This window comes from Amblyomma mixtum, chromosome 2, assembly GCF_055824585.1.
Source record: "Amblyomma mixtum isolate Tamu chromosome 2, ASM5582458v1, whole genome shotgun sequence".
Lineage (NCBI taxonomy): Eukaryota > Metazoa > Arthropoda > Arachnida > Ixodida > Ixodidae > Amblyomma > Amblyomma mixtum.
Genome location: NC_143013.1, coordinates 296,238,320 through 296,255,803, shown reverse-complemented (window position 1 = coordinate 296,255,803; position 17,484 = coordinate 296,238,320). Strand labels below are relative to the sequence as shown.

The window sequence follows — 17,484 nt, the reverse complement described above, 5'->3', positions numbered from 1 at the left end:
GATCTGCTTTCTGTCTCCGAGTTCCTGGAGGCGTCCTCTACGTGGGCGAGTTATGCGCGAGATTCGGATTATACGCGGATTTCGGCGCATACACATGCCCGATTATTCGTGGAAAGGCATTGTTTCCCGTCGTTATTTCTGGCCTTAGAACTAAGTTATTACGCAGCGCGAACCGCGTGACGTTTCTGTTTGGTTGGTTGGTTTATGGGGTTTAACGTCCCAAAGCGACTAAGGCTATGAGAGACGCCGTAGTGGAGGGCTCCGGAAATTTCGACCACCTGGGGTTCTTTAACGTGCACTGACATCGCACAGTACACGGGCCTCTAAATTTCTCCTCCAAAGAAATTCAGCCGCCGCGGCCGGGATCGAACCCGCGTCTTTCGGGCCAGCAGCCGAGCACCATAGCCACTGAGCCACCGCTGCTGCCGTTTCTGTTTACGGTTGGGTCGGGCGTAAAGATTCCTAGCGGGTGTTGATAAATAACCTTAAAAAATAGAATACTAATATTATAAAAATGTTTGCATTGGCACTGTTGGCGTTGAATTCATTCATCTTTCCAGCGCACTGAAGTCGCGGAGGGTTGTCGAAGCTAGGTACAAAGTTTGATGATTACGAGCTCGTCAGTTGGAGCACTCCTGTCTTGTTGTCAGCTGACGGCGGGGCTGTGCCATAATTAAGATTTATCTCTTAACTTCAATTCCATGCTTATATATGTCCACCTCACCGTGTTTCCGACTCATAACGTGAATGTCGCGTTGCCTTTACCAGTGATGGGGGCGGAAGAAATAAAAGACGGAATCGATTTGGAACAGAATCGTCGTGTTATCCCGCTCAAGTGCTCTGACAGCAGTGCGCGCTTTTTAACGCGTTAGCATTACTGTCTTCAGTTTCTCAGAATGTGTCCGTGCGGTTCTGTACTATGCTGCCACCCTCGAGAAGTCCTCCGCCCACTACACGCCCGCCTTTGCCCTCCACCAACCTCTGTCCTGCAAAATTAACCACCCACCACTCCCATATGCCGCCACCCACGACGCAGCACTGCAGTGTAAAAGCGACTGCTAACTATATATCATAGCCGCGCAACGGGAAGGTGATCATTGGAGCAGCGATATGTACTGCCAATACTGTTCACGCGGGTTCTGTCGCATCACGTAGCATGATCGCTTGTGCATGCTTTTTTTTTTTTATAATCAAAAGTATATTGTGCCAAGCCCGGTTTGTTTCCTCATATACCGTGCACATGTATCCTCGTATGTACGAGATCTTTCGATAGATTTGGGACCGTTGGCGAAGGTGTGCGCGGGTTTTAGGAGTAATAATGAAATAGAGCGCAGCCAGTATCTGCAGGCATTCCGTATGCGACGACGACCGATACTATTCCTGTCACTCTCGCCGTCACCGAGTGCCTTTCTATCTGCAGGGGAGGGCACAATTCGCCCTAACTTGCGGCAGTTCGATTTCGAGCTGTCCGTGCTCTCGCACATATCTTGCTTGTCGTCACCGCAAATACATGAACCCCGAAGCTAGAACGTTGCTCGTCACGACGGTTGTCCACTTCAAAACCTGCAGACGACGGAGTGGCTTTCTGTCGGGGCGGAAGTTGTGCAACCAACGGGGCGTCGCCGTCCGCGCAGTAAACATGCTACTGCCTCCCACGAGCGACGCGCAAGTCAGTCTCAGGGGTTCGAATATCAGCAGCGACCGCACAGATAACCACCGGCCTACTTTATTACGCCTCGACGCTAGTTCGGTGCAGCATGCTTGACCGTCGACACGTGGTTGACGTGCTTGCAGAACACAGCGCAAGCAAGAACGGAACGCAACAGCAAAGGAGGCCGACAGGGCGGAGCGCTGATGTTCCTTCTTCCTCCTTGTTCTTGTGCTCCGTTCTTTCTTGCGCTGTGTCTCGCAAGCATGGAAACAAACCGACTCGTCCACCCCCCGCCTCCCATTAAAAAAATAATAATTTGTTACTTAGCCATAGCTGGAATATGTTTGGGGAAAAATCATGGCGTGAAAGGGAGCACACGGGACAGAGGTACGAATCTGTTGTTGTTGCCCTCAAAACGAGTGACACAAATACTACGCGCACTGGGGGCTATCAGCCAAGAATAAAGTTTGTAGATCTGATGTTCTTTCTTTCTTTCTTTCTTTCTTTCTTTCTTTCTTTCTTTCTTTCTTTCTTTCTTTCTTTCTTTCTTTCTTTCTTTCTTTCTTTCTTTCTTTCTTTCTTTCTTTCTTTCTTTCTTTCTTTCTTTCTTTCTTTCTTTCTTTCTTTCTTTCTTTCTTTCTTTCTTTCTTTCTTTCTTTCTTTCTTTCTTTCTTTCTTTCTTTCTTTCCTTCTTTCGTTCTTTCCTTCTTTCTCTCTTCACCGTCTTCGTTGAAAAACTCTAAAGCCACTTTTGTCAGTCACGATGCTTTTCAGCAGGCAGGTCGTTTTCCTTTCCCTTATCTGCACTCTTAATAGTCTTTAGACTGCTGATGCGATATTGGCCTGCGGCATGTGAAAATGAACGCTCTTTGTGGAAGTGAAGATTACTTTTTCATCTGGTGTGGTTTAGCGTGGCCATTGCGCTTTCGGCCGTCGTAAGCGTGTAGTTGTCTATAGTAGGATACAATAAAAAAAAAACAGCAGTTGTTAACACTGTACCGAGGTCTGCGGCGTCCTGTATTACTCCGCTGGCCAGTCTCAACGGCAAACGAAATAATATTTTTTATTGACTATATTAAACAAGGCAGGTATCAAAATTCTAGAGCTTATATTTTGTATTATAATTAGCTTATTGGTTAGATAACCAAGTTTTAACAATGGTCTAATTTTTTGTCGTGGAGGAATTCTGTGCGGCGGCCCTGAATGTGGGCGGAATTTCACTGCAGGCTTAAGCAGTATCCGACTATAGTGATTCCGTGAATGAAAATAATAAGGCTGCAGGAAAAGTTGGAACCACATATCGGGCCTGCGTGCGCAGCATCTCTGCGCGCTCTTTTTATGTATGTTCCCCTCGCGCTTCTAACCGTTGTGCAACGTCCTAACTTATTTCGATCTCATCGCGCACTTCGTTATACCCCGCAGAGTATTGCTGTCCCTATAGGAAATTCGGAAGTATATGTGCTACATGAAGACTGTGTGCAGCCGTCCATATAGCTTCGCTCTGGTATTTACTACCATCTTTGCCGGCATATCTTATTGGAATGTTTTACCATGCGAAATTAAGGCGTCGTTTGCTTTTCGCTCATTCCCTCATCGCATTAAATCATATCTAATCGACTTAGCCATGTTCACCCGCATATCCTACTGGAAATGGTGTACCATGTGAAATTAAACCATTGTTTTCGGTTAATTCACTCACTTGCTGCGGAGTTAACTAACGTGATTAAAGAGTAACAAGCAATGTTTAAAGTTTTCTTTTGCCTGTATTATAACCTAAGTTGACACTGCATACACTGTTTTGTTCTCTTTTTATGGACACACATTATACCGTTCCTTTCTTTTGTAGATTGTAGTGCTATACTAATTACTTGATAAACTGCTTCCCATTGTTTGCGATTTTACTCCACTTGCTTTGTTCTATAGGAGCTCCCGCGACAGTCGTGTGTACTACGGCACCTCCTTCTGTTTGCGTTCACTATTAATGTATACATTAATGAATGAACTAGAACTTTGGCCAAGCTCGCGGGAGTTTGTATTCAGGATGGCCAGAGCGCAGTGCTTTGTGGCAATCGGCGTCGACCAAACAAGCATTCGTCGAGACCACAGCGGAGCCATACGCCCACAGAGACTCCAAGGGAAAAGAGCGCATTGTTTTCGAAGGGCGTTTTTCAGTTTCCCTCGCTTACTGTATACGTGTATAGGTGGAGCAGCCGGGGATTTCGCCCTTCAGTATCCGCAGGGCTGCACGGAACATGCTATATATAATGAACGGAATGCGCGTTCGTCCCTCATGTTTGGAAAATGCGGCTGATAGATATATGCGCACCGTCGGTGCAGATAAGTGGCGCGCGATATGCAGTGGCATGTTTGCGCGCGAACAGATATCTGCCGAACGCTGCCGTGGCAATGCGAAATCGCTTTCCAGTATGCGGTGAGGCCAACCGTTCGTGGTGCCCGCATGCTTCTATCCTGCTTTGCTATAGGAGCGCACAGCGGGATTTCGAAATCGCTACAGCAGCAAGGTCAAGGTTCGTTTTGCGGCGAAACTTTTTTTTTTTTTTATACCGTTCGGCTGCGCATAGCGCATGCCTGTCACCGCTATCCAATATGCATGTATCGGGTCCTTCGTTTACGCGACACGTTCAACCGCGACTCTTGTCCATGTTTTCTTATGGACAGCAAGAATATTTTAGACGAAAATGCTAGCAGCTGCTTGTCTCGTATTTCATTTTTTTGTTTTCGCGCATAAGAGAGCGCTGGCTATTCGCGACAGTCGGCGGGATTACGTTCCTGGAGCAATCACGAAACGCGTTTTCGCCAGAAAAAAAAATAAATAAAGAAATCGTGGAATTCGCCCAAAAAGAATAATACCACCAGCGAACTTGTACTAAGTAAACAGTTGCTTGTTCCCTTCTTTGGGTTATGCAAATTCCGGTGCCGGGGGGGGGGGGGGGGGGGGAGTAAAAAGAAAGCGTCACTATAAACTCGGTCGCCTCCCTTCAATGCGATTGTTTGTATTATTTATTTAAGGTCTCTCTTACGTCACTTTTATCGTTTCCTTTTCTCTTGCGATCGCGCATGTATAGGTTCTCCCCAGGGTCGGCTATTTGTTCAACTTCCCCCGTGGCACTTTCGAGGGCACCGCGCCATTGCGGGAGGGCCGCTCGGCGGCGATCGCAGTGGACGGGACCCGGAATGGACGTAATCAGGGCTGACTGCCCGCGCAGCCTGCTCCCACGCGATGCCAGAAGGGGAGGAAGGCAAGCGGAGAGAGGGAGGAAAAGAGGGAGGGTCGTCGCTTCGCTTGCACTATGCATGGGACGTCGTGTGGCTTTTTGAGTGAACGTGCGCCTCCCTCCCTTCCTCAGTTCTCCTTGTCCTTTCCGGTGGTGCGCTTTGCTTCACTCGCACGCGACGGCGTGGGCTTGAGTGGGAGGACGTAATGAGAGCCTGTTTTAGCGAAGCTGCACGGGCGACTTTCTGCGCACTTTTTTTTTATTACGTCTTTCTTCTCCGTTTGCCCTCCCCCAAGCTGTTTTTTTGCTTTATTGTTCGTTCGGAGCATATATGTGTTCCGATTTGTTATGGTGCTAGTTTCTGTTGAACTTTCGCCTGGAGGCTCTGCGTATGGCTGCGGGGCCTTCGAAGGCACTGAGCTTCGTGAAATATGAGTGACTGACTACTTATGGACCGTTCTATTTTTCAGCGAGTTTCGTACTGTGGCTAACTGGTATGGCGTTCCACTGAGTATTCGCGCTGCTTTGTATACGTCACATGGTGGTACTACTCAAGAACTAAGAACTCAGAAACGTCAGCTCAAGTCTTTCTGTCGCTCTCTCTCTCTCCTGTTTTTTTTTTTTTGTTGGCACTTCCGTCACTATGCTGTTGTTTGTCCGAGAAATTCAGTTGTGCTGTTATGCTGACAGGCCATGCGAAACGCGAAGACTACAAACTCGCTCATGCTTGTCTTTGGTGTTTTGACTTTTACTGTACGAACGTGGAAGTTTAAAGCTCGCGCTTGAAAAATTAAGTGCCGTTTTGTGAAAGCTTGCCTCTTCCAAGAAGCAATGGTGTCCGATCGGCTTGCGTCCTTCACTGCGGCAATCGTGGTAACCCGGCGAACGAGACATCTAAAGCGGCGGTCAGTAACGCATCGTTCTTACTCGCCGATTCTCGGGCTGGCTGGTTGTACATTCAACTAGGTATAAGGTGAGGTGGTGTAACACGCAAACAGCTTTCAATATTCGCTCATTGACAAACTGCGAGCCAGGGTGCGCGGCTTCCATTTCGCATCAAAGTGGGCGGGAGGGAGGTTAGCGGCTTATATATTTTTGCGTGATATATCCCTTGCTGCCAAGTGCTCCGATCTGATTGTTTTCACTGCGCTGGGTGTCCGCAGACCCCTCTTCCTGCAGGATCGCTAACTGTGCCGCGCCGTCCGTCGCAGGAACGCCATCCACGCGTACCTCTAGGAACAGAAAAAGCAGCACTTGCATCGATTTCTCGCATCCCTGGCATTGAGAGCGTGAGAATCAGCCTCAAAGACATCAAACACACACATGCTCACAAAGCCGTTATCGTTACAGTAAATAAAGAACACACTTCCAGACTGAACCCCGCTTTGAGAAATTCTTCCCTTCACCCGTGCCAGCTGGTAGTATATATAGTATCTGTCGTGTTCGTTCTTTTCCTATTGGGATAGCATTTAGGATGTCGTCTTGAACAGACCTCCCGGTTTCTCCGTAACGAAAATCCCTGATTGGTCGAGAAGGTCGTGATGTCATCAGCACCGGCAAATTTGAAATTCCGAGGACTGGAATGTTGGAGTACATTACACTGGATTATCGTATGGGATTGTACTGACCCGACCCACTCTTCCACCTTAATCCATCCAGCACGTCCAAGTAATCCACATTAATCCACCATTTAAAACCAAAATCTATAGCAATACACCAACTAATCCTCACAAATACATCTTAATCTATCCGCTAATCCACCTGAATTCATTTTTAGTCGTAAGCGTTGAGTAATCGCACGCAGATTCTTTTCGCTACACGAGCGGCTGCATGACGACAAGCGAATATGCCGACGCAGATGTCTCGGCGCGGAGATCACGGACGTCTTTAACTCTATAAATTAAAATTTGTTTTGACCACAATTCTCAGATCCTTAAGGAAGCAAACATTGATACATACGCTCTTTCATCTAAACAGCTGCGTGTTAAGTTTGTACGATGATGTGCTATGACTTCTTATTATTCTTTCTTGCTTTGCTTACATTTTCTTGCGCGATGTATAGTTTTCCTTATATCGTATGTATATGTCATTGTATATATATATATATATATATATATATATATATATATATTTGTACACCCTTTGACGAACGCTGCATGCCACCTTGGGCTCCTGCATCTCGTCTTAAAGCTTCTTACCTGGCCTTCTCGCAACATTGTGTTTTTAAATTGCGGAATGAAATTTCAATTCAATACGTTATACATTCTTTCCAACTCATTCTTTGGCGCGTCGCATGTAGTCGTAGTCACTCTGATAAAAGCTCACTGACGTCCCACCGGTACCATCCTCCGTCACGCAGAGTGTACGCGCATGTCTTCGAAGTGATTATTAAGAAGCGCCCTCCTTTGGTTTCTCAGGCGACCGCAACCACTCCACTGAGTTGCACCGTGGTAACACAGGGGTGAGGAACAACAGTTCTTCCTCGCCAGCAACAACATTCTCGGCCTTTATTTCCGTCCATATCATGCGAACTTAAATCTTTTATTATTATCTTTTTAAAGACTGCCAAATAGGTCTGAAAAGAAGCCGCGATGCGCCGCGACCCTCCGATGTTGCCGTTGTTGCCGCCGCCGTCGGCCGGGCATTTAAAGCTCCCACGGTTCAGCCTTGACCTCGGTGACCGCGGCCACGCGGGGCGGGAGGTTACTTTGGCGCTTCTCGGAAGACAATAGCGACCCCCCTCCCACCTGCGCTCAGCCCTTTGCCTCCCGCACGTCGCCTTGGTGGTGGTACGCCAGACACCCGTGAGGTACACCCGGGAATACCATACATAGATAGTCACGCGACCGCAACACCCCCGCCCCGCATATCGCATGTAATGGCGTGCCAGCATGCGTCCCGTCTGCGTGGTGCTTGGCGATTCTCTCCTGAAATCTCTCCTCTTTTTATTCTTAATTGTCTGTACTGCGGGTCACGCGAGTGGCGGCAGACCGTTCCTGACTTGTTTTTTTTTTTCGCAAACGGACAGGCTTCCGAGAAGGTATGTGCTCATGCTCACTTACCATGAAACGACGGACTGTCTTTCGAAGGACGAATCCCTTGAACTTGTTTGCTCGGACAAACAAAACTACTGCTGAGAAAGCGGTGGAGACGTTGATGGACATACCTGAGAGTGAAAGTGAAGTAGTGGTGCAGTTTGATTCAGTACCATCAGATCGGTTCAGGCAAACGTCAGTGCGCTGGTTTAACCCATGGAAGAAGGAAAACAAATGGGAGGCCCTTTCACTACTGCGGCCCGAGAGAAAAAGCGTGGCGAAAGCCGTGTGGTTCTGGAGAAGGCCATATTTTCAGGGCGCTGTATGCAACGGGCGCAAACTATGCGTTGTAGTTGCTGTAGCACCTCTTAGCGGCAGATACAGAGGAAGGTAGGCAATGGAGAGCGATTAAAAGAATGAGAACTTGCCCGGACGAGTGGCCGCGGCCATCTTGTCTGGGCGTTCAATAGCCAAAAACGGCGTTGTAGTTGCTATGGCAGAGTCGTATAGCTGCGCTTCCGGCTTCAGAGAGACGTCAGGACCTCTCGTGTCTTTTTTTTTTCTTTCTTCAAGGTTGGACACAACGTTTTCCTTTTGACCTTGCAGTAAATGCTTGCTGTGAAATTATATAGCCTCGTTGTGTCACCAAAACTCTAAAGCATATTCGTCTCTCTTTTCCCTCCCTCCCTCCCTCCCTCCCTCCCTCCCTCCCTCCCTCCCTCCCTCCCTCCCTCTGATCAAAACAAAGTCCAAAGGAGTCCAAGGATTAGTCTCTCGACTAGCGGTGTTGTCACGAATACTAGTCCTAAAAGAGCCACTTTTACTTCATCTCCGTATGGACTAACGATTCGTACTTCGGGAGGACTAAGAGCTTAAGTTAGTCCCAGCTTAATCGAATTTGTGTAGTGCTGCACGGTTTATAGTGCTGTTACAGGGCCGAATGCCAACTGATGCCAGGCACTGGACGCAATGTACCTCGAACACGCTTCGAAGCAGTTTAAGCTCTGCGTCGCGCGGCCGAACATAACGACTTTCAACATATCGAACTGGACGGGTACAGATAGAATTGTTTCCAATTACGAAGACTTGAAACTAAGGGAATACTCTTTTTCATACACATGGTGCTGACGGTAATGAAGTGCCACTTCGAGCAAACCCGTAATGCAAATCAGGCGAGATCGAATTAGCGAGACTCCACTTAGTTGGCGTATACATTGATTCTGAAGGTCGCCCACGCGCATTTCCCGGACACTGCGCCTTTCCGTGCATAATGCTGTAAGACGCGAGCGTGGGCAAATGCGCTCTGTTCTGTTTTCCACCGTGGCCCTCGCGAACTAACGCAAAAAACAGCCGATGCGCCGAGATCGCCCAGCCGCCCCCTTTTCTGCTCCCCCCCCCCCCCCCCCCCCCCCTTCCCACTGCCCTCCGCTTCTGTGCATCCCCCTCGCTTAACGCCGCGGTGCAATCTTGGGCCTCCATTTGGCGCATTAGTCCCGCTCCGCAGTCGGAACTCCCGTTCGGCGCGCGCAACCAGTGAGTGGCAGTGTTCGAAAGCGCTTTCGCCTGCGCGCGTGGCTGCCTCCGCTTCGATTTGCTTGCATTAGCCTCGCTTCGCCGTCGCGATTATGCTTGTTTGTGCGCGCGCATTTGTTTGTGTTTGTGCTCGACCCCGTGTGTTTACAGCGCGTGCCTGCGAGCGTGCGCAATCCGAAAGTATGGGCTCGATATTGCGCTGCTGGTGGCACGCGAGGTCGCGCCGACACCGCGCGTTGCCGCATTCGCGTAACCCGTTGTCGTGCGCGATGCCATCATCGGATGGACGGCGGTGCGGGACGCGCTTCGGGGCATGGTCTGAGGCAGAGACCTTGGAAGGGGGCCGGACGGCGCGCTTTCCTCCCTCCCTGCGTGTGCGTGCGTGCGTGCGCGAACGTAATCGCACGGGGCCACTGGGTTGGCGGCCGCCGCACTTCACGCATCACGTCACTCACACAAGGCAGCGGAGTCGACGGCGACGGCACAGGTGGAGGACGATGAGCAGAGCGGTGGGATGGATATATACGTGCGGTCGGAGTGGACGGCGCGGGTTTTGTTCTTTCTTGGTGTGTGCAGTCGGGGGCGAAGAATTACGGGACGCTGGTGGGCGGAGCGAAAAAGTATTTCGACGCATTCACGCTAGCCAGTCTCCTGAAATGCTTGTAAGCATTAGGGGCATGCATGTTCCATGCGCTGGTATCCGTGAATGTTTTCCGGGGACTGTATTTGACTCTGCGGAATCCACTGAATCTCAGTAAGATGCATTCTCGTTAATTAGAATTCGCTTAATTCGAACTTCCGGTTTATTCGAACTGACACATTGTTCCCTTCAACGTTGAGCCCGATTTTACTTCCCTTAATTCGAGTTCTGCATAAATTGAGCTCGTTTTCAGTTCCCATCGAGATTCAAGATTCGGCCACATCATTTGTGTTCTTTTTTCTTTGCGCCGCAGACAGTTTGTATGCAGTCCAGTTAAGCTTTAAAGTAGCGTCAGTTGTTCGGACGCAGTTGCCACGAATATCAGGTTGTCAGATTAGTACGGCTTAATAAAACTAAGCTGGTTGTAGTGGAGGACAAATAGTACTTTGCACACTTTAGCGTAGCGAAAGCAGCAGCGATATTAAAAAACTACATCGAAACAGTAAGAGCCGTACATCTGATATAATGTCTCCTTCTACAGTGCAGCTCGGTAATGACTGGTTGGATCTATATTTAGTTTCGTTCTCCACCTGTACAGCTTTTTGCGTTCTTATTATGCTGAAAACAATACTTCCTGGTAACGATACACATTAAGAAGTGCGGATGAGCTTCGAAGCACTTTTAATACGGAAGCCTGCAAACACATATATGGCGTATGTATTCACTGTTTCCTATGTAGGGCCACCATATTGAAGTCGAGGTACGAGGAAAATTGTGTGTTTGAGGGTGGGAGAAAAAAATTAGTAGACCTAAGCCAAGGTCGTGACCTAAGCTTACCGGCTTAGCCCACTGACCAGCGAAAGTTGATTGGCATTAGCGGCCGAAAGGTGTGGACAGGCAAGCCTGTTTTGACGTTTCACAGGTGACTGTCCGCGGTTGCACGTCTCACAAGCCTGTTCTGGTTTCTCTACGCTCGCGTGCATACCCCGTCTTCTTCCTCTTGCAGTCTTCGGTTCGATCGCCTTCCCGGCACACTTACGCACTACAGGGCACGCTTGCGCGAGGAAAATTAGACGGTCTAGTTCCCAGTGTTGTCTGCAGTCTAAACCCTTTCATTCTGTCCTCCTTTCTTAATGAAACAGTGGCTCTCCTTTCTCAGGGTAACAGTGACACTTGTACAATGTGCAGACAAACGCACCTCCACTCCTGTCATACTACTACTACTAGGCTTCGTGCAGATAGGTGGACACCGCAAACGCGCCCCACCTTACTCACTACCTCTGGCTTTCTCTCTTTCCTCTCCCCCATGCCGGTCACACGCGTATGTATAAGCTAAGCACGCAACACACTGACCCACACACTTCGCCGCTGTTCGCGACCCAACGTGGTCGCGTCTCTGTGCGCGCACAATAGGAGAGGCACAGGCAGCAGCGGTAGTGGCAGGGTTCCACAGCGACGTATATGTATACATACCCGGAATGCGTGTTTTCTCTCTCTCCGCCTTTGTCTGGGCGTCCCTCGCATTCCGTGTTATTACCATATTACGCAGCGCACACGCGACGATTCGTCATCACTGCCCCGCTGGTGTATTTCGGCCGGACCACAGACTGGAAGCCGCATATCCGTCCGTACACGTATATACGTAGCGGTAGCTGCAGGCCGGACGCGGCGCGAGCGCTCGCTTAACACGCAAGCATTGTGGTGTTGCGTCACTAGCAGGGGCACCCAGCGACAGCGCGCGCTCTCGGGGCTTTATTTCTTAACTGCCGTTTTCTTTCTTTTTTCTTTCGCTTTCCGCCGAACGCTGCTCGTCGAAAGAGAGAGAGAGAAGGGAGAACAAAGGGAGGAAATGGCTCGTGAAGCGAGGGACGGCGGCGGCGAATTTGCCAAACCGAATAAAAGTGAGCTTCGGGGAACAAAGCTATTGGACTCGACGCGACCGTTGCATGGCGGAGGCTGGCGAGGCATACGCTGCGCGCCCGAGAGGGAAAGATGGCTGCGCAAGAGCGAGAGTGCGCGTGTGGGAGTGAATTGGGGGAGACAGGTTGACTTGTCTAGCGGGGAAAGAGAAACGTAATGGGGGAGGAGGATGGCATTCGGAGGTCGTGTATATGTGTGTTAGTCGGCAGATGACCGGAGAAAAAGAAGTTCTGCGCCCTGACGGATCGAAATTGCCGGAGCGCATAATTACGGTTTCGTTCTGCCCCACCCCCCCTCTCTCTCAGCCCTCCGCTGTTCAGCAGCGGGTTTCGCTTTCCTAATGTGTACCATTTGTATTTTTGTTGCTGTTGCTAAGCGTCTCGTGGTGATACGCTTTTATTGTGATGTTTTTGGTTTCGGATGGATGTGTTGTTAACGCGCGATGTGCTGGTCGCTGTGGATGCGCGTGGATGCTTGCGTAATGTTTTACTCACTATCGCGAAATGTTCGGGATGACGGTGATGGCCTGGTGGTGGACGGTTAGGACAAAGCGCAGGCATATAGATAGCAGGATTGCGCTGTGACTGCGCAGGCTAATGTAGCAATTAAGTCCATGGTCTTAAATTGCCGCCTAATTAAAGCTTGACATTATTTCAAAGATAATGACTTAGTCTCAGACAAGGGATTAAGTAAGCATGAATTAGAATTGCGCCCTGCAAGAAATATTGGTTTAGACCGAGCAAAATGCGTCAGTTTTGTTTCTTGTTTTTAGGAATTTGTCCCACATTACGTGAAACGCTATTTGCATAATGATCTGTGTAAGCTAACTGCGACTAAGTGTTATTTAGGCCTATAGCTGGCAGTCAGGTGCGTGTGATGAGTGTGCGTGCGTAAAGCCGCTTGTTGCACGTTGGAATGGGGCGCGATTCACACTGTTTCGCTACGGGGCTCTTAACTTTCGCAATGCTCTTAACATTCCGCCGATTCCAGCAGCGTTTCGATAGGTACAGAGTTGCGTACATAGTTCCCTCCGCATTCTGTCGCAGGTTTTTGTCGTAATAGAATTCGCCAGCAAAAGTATTTCATCTTCTATAAGGATAAAAGGTTCTACCGAGAATTTTTATATCTCTGCATTCCCCTTATATGGTCAGTATAAAACTTTTGTTCAGAATCAAATCTCATTTTAGGAAGATTTTATCAACTTCTTTTATCAGAACGATCTCATCTTTAGCCGTGGTAAAAGCTGTTAAGGCGTTTCTATCTGCACTTACGTCTCCTCATATCCGGATGAAATTTATTTTTATTAGATCAGGAGAAAGGAAACATAAAACAAAAACATTATTTTATGCGTGTATACACACACACACACACACACACACACACACACACACACACACACACACACACACACACACACACACACACACACACACACACACACGCACGCACGCACACACACGCACGCACGCGCACACACACACACGCACGCGCGCACGCACACACACACGCACGCACTAAGCATTGAGAGGTCGCATAGATTCAATGTTGCATGCAGAATCGATGCAACCGTGAGTGATATGCGTGCCGCTACGGTGGTTCATTGGTTATGGTGCTTGGCTGCTGACCAGAAAGACGTTTGTTCGATCCCGGCCGCGGCGTTCGAATTTCGATCGAGGCGAGATTCTAGAGGCCCGTGTGCTGTGCGATGTCAGTGCACGTTATAGAACCCCAGGTGGTAGAAATTTCGGGAGCCCTTCACTACGGCGTCCCTCATAGCCTGAGTCGCGTTGGGACGTTAAACCCCCATAAACTAAACTAAACCTGATTCGCGTGTGGTGCAACTACGCAAATCCACTTCCATTATTTCTGGTCGTCTATTAGGGGTAAAAGCTTCCATCAGAGTATGCGCGGGCAGTCGCTGGAGTGAAGGCAAATTAGCTGGTTGCTTGCAAACGCAAAATTATAAGGGTAGGGGCGAAAGCTAACGGAGAGCAAATGTGTGTTCCCAGAGGGTGCTTTGAAATACCCGAACATTGCTAATGACAGCGACTTATCGCTCGCATTTGTACCGGATTTCGTTTGGGCTTATCGATTACTCACTTCTTACTCACATTTGCTGTCGAATGTATATATAGCGTTGTGCTTGCATGCAGGCTTTGAAGTGTTTTTCTGGCAGATAGGAGTGTGGTTGAACTGAACAATTAGGCGCGCTTAGATCGCTGGCTATGGCGTCACAAATCCGTTTTGTGTGTAACCGCTCGCTTACCGCTTGGTTTAGGACATTGCGATTAGTGTCGACACTCTTTCAACGGACTGTACTTGGGACAGTGGTGAGTGTTCACACTCTCTGTACGACTCGGATATTTCTGCGTCTTTCAGCTGAATCTGCCTGAAAGAAAGAAAGAAATAAAGAAGGGAAAAAGAAGGGAAGAGACAAAGAATGAAAGAAAGGAGGAAAGAAATAATAAAAGAAGGACAGAAAGAAAGAAGGGAGGAATGAAGGAAGGAAAGAAAAAAAGAGAAATAAACAGAAAGAAAGAAAGAGAGAGAGAAAGAAAGAAAGGCAGTTAACATACTGATAGCTTTTGGTAGGGGCAATCAGATCTCGATCATTAGAACTCATAAGGAGCAAATATTTTTTTCGTACTTTGCGGAATTCGAATTGATCTGGGCTCGATCGGGCTGTTGATGGGGACAAAACCTTACTTCGTATAAACCGGAACTTCAAATTAAGCGAATTCGAATTAACGCGATTTTTATGTATGAACGCCGCTACATATACCGCAGGTGTGTACCACATAAGTGTCGCATTATCAATTACCTGAAGTTGCTGCGTGCTCGCCACTGATCGCCAGGGAGAGCTGACGTAGATCAGGTTGGAGCGGATACTTGGTAGACTGCCTCGTTTTCCCGAAAAGTGGGGAGGGGGGAAAGAAGAGGAAGAGCTATAAAGAACGAGAAAAAGAGGATAAAGTGAAAGGCATGTACGGGGCAGCCGCTGACGGACCATATTTCATCAGGCGTTACCGGAAATGGCTACTGGCCGGGACCCGTTGGCCTTTTTGTTCTCCCCAAACGCACCGCGCCGTAGGCAGGGCGGCTACAGTCCGAGCCTCTAGCCGGAGATAAGAGCGATAGATTTTCCACTCAGTTCGAAGTAGAGGGCCAAACACGTTTTCAATAAAGCAACGTATCCAGTAGCGGCTTTGTTCTTGAAGCGCTGAGCTCCCTTATCTCTCTCTTCTCCCTCGAGATTTCTATACCTTGTTTGCTTTTGCTTTTTGGTCTTCGTCGTTGCTTTGTTTTGACTGTTTCGCGCTTGTTTTTTTTTTTTCGATGGATAAAAGTGGTTGTAACAGTGGGAGAAAGAGTAAAAATTTATAGTTTAACGCCATGTCCGGCGGCCTATAGAGCGCGCCGTAGTGCGCGCCTGTCCGCAGCTCGCTGTCGCTGACTGCGAAGCGCGAAGTGCTAACTGCAGGTTGATGACCGCCCCGACTTTCGATATCCGTTTGCGGGAAGTAATTATCCATCGACCTGTTTCTTTCCCTTTTTCTGTCTTCCTCTGAGCTTCGATATTCTTTTCATCCTGTACTCCTCCGCCGTTAGAACCGTTGAGAGACATAAAAGGAGCCTTATTTCGCGACCCCGATCCGGGTTGCTCGAAGTTGGGTTTAGTTGGCGCTGAGATATGCCGTCAATGGGAAAGAGAGCTGATAAAAAAAGAATAGCCTCGACTGCTGATAATTAAAACTATGTGCCACGTTCTCGTTCGTTCTACTCCTCCCTATCCGCTTTGTTGTATTCAAATTAAAAAAAAAGGAAAGATATGCTCCATCTATACATTATACCCAGCCCCTTCCCATCTCCCGCTCGAGAAAAAAAATAAATGTTCCTGTGTACCGATTTTACTCCTGCTTTTTTGTTTTTCTTTTAGTACGTGTGCGCTATGCTGCTGATGAGTTTGTTTGGACTGTTTTTTCTTTGATATATTTGCATATTGTCGTTTCCATTGCGAATTCTGTCCCCTTAATTCTCTTCCTGCTTGATGTTTGCAACAGTGTTCTGTTCTGTACCCTCTTGCAACAATGGCATTTGTGCAAATGTAGGTGTATGAATGATTAAATAAAAGAAAAAGAGAAAACAGAGGTATTTTCGCCCTTTTCCCGGGAAAGAAAGAAGTGACAGAAAGAGCGGTCGCTTCATTGCCGGCAATGCGTTTGCATTACATTGCGGATAGTGTAATCGCAAGGCTGCAGTCATATAAACTCAAGAGCAAAGCAGCAAATGTCCCTCAAAGGGGACCCTGCAGTGAATAGCGTTGACCGATTCTTATGGCGTCGTGGTCAATTGCCCTGACCTGCTATGGTCGGATACAACTCAAGAACGAAGCGGCAAGTGCCCCACAAAGGGGACCCTGCAGTCAATGGCGTCGACCCGCTCTACCCCTTGACCACCTCTTCCCCTTAACTTAACATTTCCCCTTGAACACTTGAACATGCTATAGCGTGAAATCTCAGTGGGCGGCAGGGCTTCATCGGATTAAGTGCGCCGTTACGAAACTCAGTCCCTGCCATTGGCTGGAAGGCCTCCATTGAGGAGCATCTTCCGCTTTGTTCTTGAGTTGTATTTGACTATAGTTCCACAGGCAGTTGGGGACAGCCTTAACCCTAGTCTCGTGTGAACGCGTTACGCTGAGGCACTGGACATGAAAACCAGATAGCGGCGCCATTAAGTACAGTGCTTCTTCATAAACGGGGTTCTAATGTCGCCTATTAATGTACATCGCATATTAGTATATAAGTCCAGCAATGTGTTTTACAGGGGCGATAGGGCTCTGCTGCGAATGTTTACGAAAACCGGAGAGGGCGATACGTGAAATTCTGCCACCGCTAGCCTGCTACTTTGCTTAAACTCGATTTCTGCCTGCACAGCGGCGAGGATTTAATGGAATGGCTTGTTTCTTTTTGTTGTTTTTTTTTCCTATAACTCGGCACGCACATCAATTTGCCTCCTACGGTACATTTAATTTACGCCATAAGGCAAGAACGAGAAGGAAGCCACGAAGAACCACGCCGTGAGTGCAATGATGAGTGGGAAACGGAGGAGGAGATAGAAGTGTAGGCGTATCAGGTAGGCCACCCGTGAGGGTCCGACCCACTCATGGTGTGGACCGAGCGGTCGTCGACACACCCGCACGACGGAGTCTTCGCTGGGGCCCAGAAAAACAGTAAAGACTTGTCGACTTTTTGCCTTCGTCAGGAACGAAGGGAAGGGGCGACAACGATGCCCGTATGTCACTCTCATGGCGGACGTCCGATTCAGACCCCTTGCGTCACGCGATCCCAAATGGGACAGCACCGTAGACGCTCTGCCAGCTCACATGGTCTTTGTGGCCTGCTGGACCGCCTCGATAACTCTTCGTCCCTTGGCCGGCAAATGTACGTTGGCGACTTTGTTTACGACACG

General features: G+C 48.6%; 1 protein-coding gene across 1 annotated transcript in view; it reads left to right on the top strand.

Moving 5' to 3' along the window:
* Nucleotides 1–17,484, top strand: part of LOC149364585 (uncharacterized) — a 283,458-nt gene that overhangs the window by 56,131 nt on the left and 209,843 nt on the right. The gene's annotated exons all lie outside the window — the stretch shown is intronic.